Source organism: Gymnoscopelus braueri (assembly GCF_963280865.1).
Source record: "Gymnoscopelus braueri genome assembly, chromosome: 2".
Lineage (NCBI taxonomy): Eukaryota > Metazoa > Chordata > Actinopteri > Myctophiformes > Myctophidae > Gymnoscopelus > Gymnoscopelus braueri.
In genome coordinates, this window is record NC_137604.1 from 18,309,470 (window position 1) to 18,316,969 (window position 7,500).

Below are 7,500 nucleotides of genomic sequence, written 5' to 3' on the forward strand. Positions count from 1 at the left end.
GATGAACTGCACTATGATTGCACTAGTTTTAGTTAGACTATGAAGTACTTATTTATTTTGTAAAGAGTTTTTAGTCTGGTTCACTATGTAATTTTGTCGGATTTTTTTGAAGATTTGCAAAACTATACATTTTTGGAAAGGTTATTGTCTAAGGAATCAGAAAATCAATGTTTGCATTTGCCCAGATGTGTATATGGCGGCCATATTGGCAATTATAAAATGGCCACCCTAAAATGTACGTTTTTTAATATCTCGGCCTCTAAATAAGCTGGAACATTGATTTTAACTCTTAAACCTACATTTTCAGTGTCGAGGAATCCAATGGTGGTAATTATAAAGCTACAACACTTTACAATATTAACCCTTAGATGCATGACTGAGTCCAAAATGACCAGATGTGGTTGTTTTCTTGCAATATCTTTGTAATTAAAAAAACATTTATCAATTAATATTGAAGATTTGCAAAACTATACATTTTTGGAAAGGTTATTGTCTAAGGAATCATAAAATCAATGTTTGCATTTGCCCAGATGTCTGTGGCCATTTTGGAATTGACAAAATGGCCGCCGTAAAATGTATGTTTTGTAATATCTTGGCTTCTAAATAAGATGGAACATTGTTTTTAATGGCTAAACCTACATTTTCAGGGTCAAGGAATCCAATGGTGCAAGTTATCATTTCATTTTTTGTAACATCCCATTGACATAATCCATCATATGGGTAAAAATAGCACAGCCCAGGCAGTCAGTCAGATACTAACTCAGTGTTCTTTTTATTTATTTTAACTGTGAACTTTGGATGTTTGTGTAACCATCTTAAACATCATGACATGTGTAATCTTAGACAGTCTCTATCCATCATCATCATCATCATCATCATCATCATCATCATCATCATCATCATCATCATCATCATCACTTTCGTGCATCACAGCTTGGGAATCATCATCGTTCTGGCACTGGCTGCTGCACTGACACATTTCAGTACAGGCTAAGTCCTTAGCTTTGCAGGAACATCTGCCAGAAGAACAGTCTGATGGCCTTTGGAGCTGGGAGGACCTCTGTGGTCGTTGGTTTCAGCATGCCACCCGAGTGTTTGAAGTACCCATTTTGCAGGGGATCCAGCTGTGGATCCTGCAGAGCAATGGCTGCTTGTGCCCATGCCCTTGTTTGGACATGGACTCTCAAAATGTGCTGTTTCAGAGCTCCAGGTGTTGGAGGGAGCTTGTCACTTTCTGCCCTGTGCTTGCAGAACAGATGCCATCGCAGTTCAGGGATTGTCTTGATGTTGATACCCTTGGGTGAGTAAGCTGCACATACAAAGGACTCCAGTGTTGACAGCATTCCTTCTGTCACTTCTGCTTCATCCAAAAGCATCTGCAGAGCTTTGATAATATCGCCATCCGTTTTGAGGTAGACCTGCAGCCAGGTTGCCTTGCTTATACGGGAGAACCTCCCTGTGTTGTCGGCCCCAGTGAATGCATGGAAGGCTGGCAAAGCCTTTGCTCTTTCTTTACCTAGAGCTCGCCACAATCTTCAATCTGCACAACACCAGAGGCCATAGAAATGGACGTGTTCATCAGCAGGAGGTCATAGTTTGCTGTGACTAGCACTAAAACGTCCGTATCTGGGGAGAAAAATACCAACGGTGCATCAGGTGGGTTTCGCTGTGAAGCCAGCACAGCCTGGTGGATCAGCAGTGTGTCTGCTTCTTCGTGGTTATTTTCTTCAAAGACCAGGTCTTTGTTGCTCCTGGTGTATCTAGAAGCAGACGTGATGATCAGCTTGGAGGATCCCCTGTTGTACTCTAGTGTTTTGGTATCAAGATAGTCAGTCAGATCAGCCTTCAGATCTTGTCATGGGAGAGGAACCTGCTCATCGGGATGTGTTTGATGGTAGGCAAGGCAACCTGGCTGCAGGTCTACCTCAAAACGGATGAAGATGTTATCAATGCTCTACAGATGCTTTTGGATGAAGCAGAAGTGATGGAAGGAATGCTGTCAACACTGGAGTCCTTACAGCTTACTCACCCAAGGGTATCAACATCAAGACAATCCCTGAACTGCGATGGCATCTGTTCTGCAAACACAGGGCAGAAAGTGACAAGCTCCCTCCAACACCTGGAGCTCTGAAGCAGCACATCTTGAGAATCCATGTCCAAACAAGGGCATGGGCACAAGCAGCCATTAATATGCAGGATCCACAGTTGCATCCCCTGCAAAATGGGTACTTCAAACACTTGGATGGCATGCTGAAACCAACGACCACAGAGGTCCTCCCAGCCCAAAAGGCCATCCTTGAGATGGTTCAATGCAAGTGTAAATCTGACTGTTCTTCTGGCAGATGTTCCTGCAAAGCTAAGGACTTAGCCTATACTGAAATGTGTCATTGCAGCAGCCAGTGTCAGAACGATGACGATTCCCAAGCTGTGACGCACGAAAGTGATGATGATGATGATGATGATGATTATGATGATGCATAGACTGTCTAAGATTACACATGTCATGATGTTTAAGATGGTTACACAAACATCCAAAGTTCACAGTTAAAAGAAATAAAAAGAACACTGAGTTAGTATCTGACTGACTGCCTGGGCTGTGCTGTTTTTACCCATATGATGGATTATGTCAATGGGATGATACAAAAAATGAAATGATAACTTGCACCATTGGATTCCTTGACCCTGAAAATGTAGGTTTAGCCATTAAAAACAATGTTCCATCTTATTTAGAAGCCAAGATATTACAAGACATACATTTTACGGTGGCCATTTTGTCAATTCCAATATGGCCACAGACATCTGGGCAAATGCAAACATTGATTTTATGATTTCTTAGACAATAACCTTTCCAAAAATGTATAGTTTTGCAAATCTTCAATATGAATTGATAAATGTTTTTTAATTACAAAGATATTGCAAGAAAACAACCACATCTGCTTTATAATTACCACCATTGGATTCCTCAACACTGAAAATGTAGGTTTAGGAGTTAAAATCAATGTTCCAGCTTATTTAGAGGCCGAGATATTAAAAAACGTACATTTTAGGGTGGCCATTTTGTAATTGCCAATATGGCCGCCATATACACATCTGGGCAAATGCAAACATTGATTTTCTGATTCCTTAGACAATAACCTTTCCAAAAATGTATAGTTTTGCAAATCTTCAAAAAAATCCGACAACATTGTAAATCTAAGCATAAGGAACCAGACTATTTGTAGGATATATGTAGTATTGTAGGATGGGCTTTCTGTCTTGTCTGTATTTTATGTATTTTTAAATGCTGACCCTGGGAGCTGAGCTCCAAGAGTTCCTATGCATTTATACAAATGGCAAATTAAGTCTATTCTATTCTATTCTATAACTTTAGCAGATGCACAGACATTCATGTAACTTGATAGGAATGATCAACAAGCTGACCCAGAAAGGTTATTAACTTTTGGGTCAAAAATGTCATATATTATACAGTATAACGTTGCTGTCGGGCAGAAACCTTTTATGTCCATTTTTTTTTTTGTAAAGCATAAAAAGTTTGGTTTGGCATCATACTACAGTGTCACACAAAAGCAACAAAAATAGCCCTTCTACAAGCTCAAAATGTGTTTGCGAAGCAACGCGCTTAGAGCTTGTAGATCTGCTATTTTTGATATTTCTGAATCTGAAATTCAAAACAGTTTCGGCCATATGAGGTTTCCACCCGACAGCAGCGATATGAACCTCAGAAAACATGCCTCACATGACATGCAGACATAACGTCTGGGGGAATGTTTTCAGCACCGTATACACTAAGCCGCCGGACACTAAACCAAGCATGGCTTTATGGTTCAGACAGAGAAACCAAACCGGAGCTCTTTGGCAGTGCAAGGTTAGTGCTTTGTTAAGCCCTACAGATTTCAGCATACCACTGACAGCAAAAATAGATCTGCTATTTTCGAGGATTATCAATCTGCTATTTTTGCCATTTTTTATTATATACTTTTTTTTTAAATCTATCCTAGTCTAAATACTTTTTTTGTTTTCAAAATATTTCATCTATTACGACATGCCCAAAATAGGAACGCCAGGATGAACGTAATGATGTCCTGGATCCCTTACACATCGCGACGCGTTTGTGTGAGCTTGCATATCGGCTATTTTTCATTCAATGTACGATACAATACACAGGGCTTGATGGTTTACATAACTGGCACAGTAGGCTACTAAAGAATGGAAGGAATGCACAACAGACCAGCTACAGGAAGCCGGAGGAGATGAGGCTGAAACATCTGATAAGGATGCGTGAGGAGGGAAAAGACAGGCCTGCTGGAGGGGTCCGAGGGTCTGTCCTCTGTGGAGACGGCTGCCTGCTACACTGTGTCATTGTGACAATGGCTTGTGGCCCGGGGGGGGGGGGGGGGGGGGGGTCTCCAAATGATTTTGTGGGGTCCCCAGGGGCCAGTTGCACCACCTCACACTAAGTTCAAACTTAGCCTATATAGCTTAAACACATTCAATCCGGGGAAGTATCTCTGTCATTTTAGATTTCTTTGGCTATTCAAAAATAGCAGATCTACAAGCTCATAGCGCGGCACCGAGTGCCACGCTATGAGCTTGTGGATCTGCAATTTTTTTGAAAAATCGTCAAAATTAGTGCAAATCTTTGAATATATATTTTAAAAATGTATATATATATATTTAAAGATTTGCACACATTTTCACGTAAAAAACTAAAAATAGCAGATATACAAGCTCATAGCGCGGCACTCGGTGCCGCGCTATGAGCTTGTATATCTGCTATTTTTGAATAGCCAAAGAAATCTAAAAATGACACAGATACTTTCCCGGCTAAATGGGTTAAATGGCTTTTTAAAAGCCGTTTAAGCTATAACTAGGCTAAGTTTGAACTTAGTGTGAGGTGGTGCAACTGGCCCCTGATGATTTGCTTGATGTGCAACATTGTTTTCTTCTCCCTCAACAGTAAACAAACCAACATACAGTATAACTGTATACAGGGTATCTGCCCATTTCTAAAGTGACAATTTAAGGACGTTTTTAATACTTCTAAAATGTATTTTCACAATATTTATCGGTGGAACCGAGTCAAACAAAATGTAAAAGAGCTTGTCAGGGTCGGGGGATCCCCAGTTGCGGCCTGAAAAGTTTGAGAACCACTGGATTACAAGACCAGCGAAGTGAACAGTGCCGTGTCGTGTAACGTATTTCACGGGTTCTGGATGTGTTTGCATAATGCTACGGCTGGGTTTCAGATACGGTTCTCAGAATCTCATTTTTGGGCCCTGCTCAGGAGATGAGTTCTGGGCTCCCAGAACTCATGGTTAGTAAACCATGACTTCCGGGAGCCCAGAACTCAGAACTTGTACTTCCCAAAATAGCTAAAATAGCCGCTCTACACATGTGCTGCCTGTGTAATCGCTGATTTTTGCAACTGTCTTGACTGTTTGGACATTTGTTTTAATGAGGTTTCATTTTTTTATGACGTGCCTCCCCCTTCAGGAGTTGTTTGGTTTAGAATGTAAACGTAAACTAAAATACGCCACAGAACTTCACGGGTTCTGGAAAGTTTCAGGTTCTGGAAAAGAGCCAACGTTGTTCCTGTGCAGTTATGCATTGTGCCAGCAAAGAATGGCCGCCCTTGTTTGCATAATTTATATCTTTGTGACAGAGAATGTACTTTGCATGACCTTTTTTTATGAACTTTCTTGAAAAAACGCATGCTTTTATCCTTTAACCTCACATTTGAAACCTTTAATTTTAGCCTTGACCAGCTCAAGCTTCACTTAATCCCTGCAACCACCAATGCATCAATTTTCTCCTGAATCACTCATTCTGAGGGTCACCAGAAGAAAAAACATTATTTTTGAGGTTGGCTGACGTTATAGTTAGCTAAGGTTCACGTTTCTTTGTTACTCTGAGTGAGTGACACTCACTGCAAGTGTATACAATGTCCAGCTGGCTGGAAATACTACTAGTGAAATTTTTCGAAGTATAAAATAAGGCTTAAGTGAGTAAAACCAGGAAAAGACAACACTATAGCGCTCGGGAGGCGCAGTGGTAAAGGGCCTGCCCACCCTCAAGGAGGTTGTGGGTTTGAATCCACTGTGGTGCATCCGGCTTTGTCGAGTGTCTATACGAACACAACAACGTGTTGTTTGGACAAAATCTGTAGGAGTAATTTTTTTTTTTTTTGCTAAAATCGTCGTGCTGGTGGCGCTATAATAGGATAATGTGAAAAGGGTGTAATTATTTCCTTGGCCTAGTGGGAATGTGCGTGCAAAGTTTCACGGCAATCGCATGCTGCGTTCATGATTTGAGGCATTTTGTTCAAAACGGACCACTCCAGCGAACTTTGGAAGCCAATCTTAGCCAATCAGGATGGAATATGAAACATCGGACAGATCAATCTTGACTCATGACTATAGAGATAATGTGTATCGATTTGCGTGATGTTTGGACAAAACATGTAGGAGTAATAGCCAAAAATGTGTTTTGCTCCAGGGAGTGTGCGTACAGTTTCACGCCGATTGGTCCAACGGTGCCAGAGATTAGCTGTTATCAGACTGACGGACAAACACACACACACACACACACACACACACACACACACACACACACACACACACACACACACACACACACACACACACACACACACGGATGGATGGACGGGAGCGAAAACATAAGTCTCTGCCACACGTTCGGCCTGGCGGAGAAACACTATAACAATATCGATAAGATATAAATATCATGGCCAGCCCTAGCTACCAGGTAATCAAATTGGTAACATTACTGTAGCCAGCAGGATAGCTATCTCTGCTGGAGACGCCTGGACTGCTGGAGATGCCTGTGCCCACTAATGTAGGGGGGGGGGGGGCACCTAGATTGGGTAACACACAAGACTCACGCATTCTTTGGTGTTGAGTAGGCACACATCCTGTTTCACTTTGAGCAGACACACACCCTCTTTTTTACTTGCTCTTTAGATATTGTTTAGTCTTTACTGACAACGACAAGTGGAGAGAGACAGGAATCGGAGCATTGCGCCACCCAGTGTCACTTTGGAGCAGTGGTGGAAGAAGTACTCGGATAGTTTACTTAAGTAAAAGTAGCAATACCTAGTAGTAGAAATACTCTGTTACAAGTAAAAGGCCTGTGTTCAAAATGTTACTTGAGTAAAAGTACTAAAGTATGGGCATCAAAATGTACTTAAAGTACCAAAAGTAAAAGTACTAAAATGTTTGAAAATAGCAGATCTACAAGCTCACAGCGCGTCGCATCGCGACGCGTTGTGAGCTTGTAGATCGGCTATTTTCAAATAGCCTAGGTATAAAATAGGGCTGAAGTGGTTAATGTATGTTTTATAATTTAATAATTTATACCTGCAAAGTAACTTAACTAAAGTTTTCAAATAATTGTAGTGGAGTAAAAGCACAATATTTGCCTCTGAGATGTAGTGGAGTAGAAGTTTAAGTATTGGAAATTGGAAATACTCAAGTAAAGTAC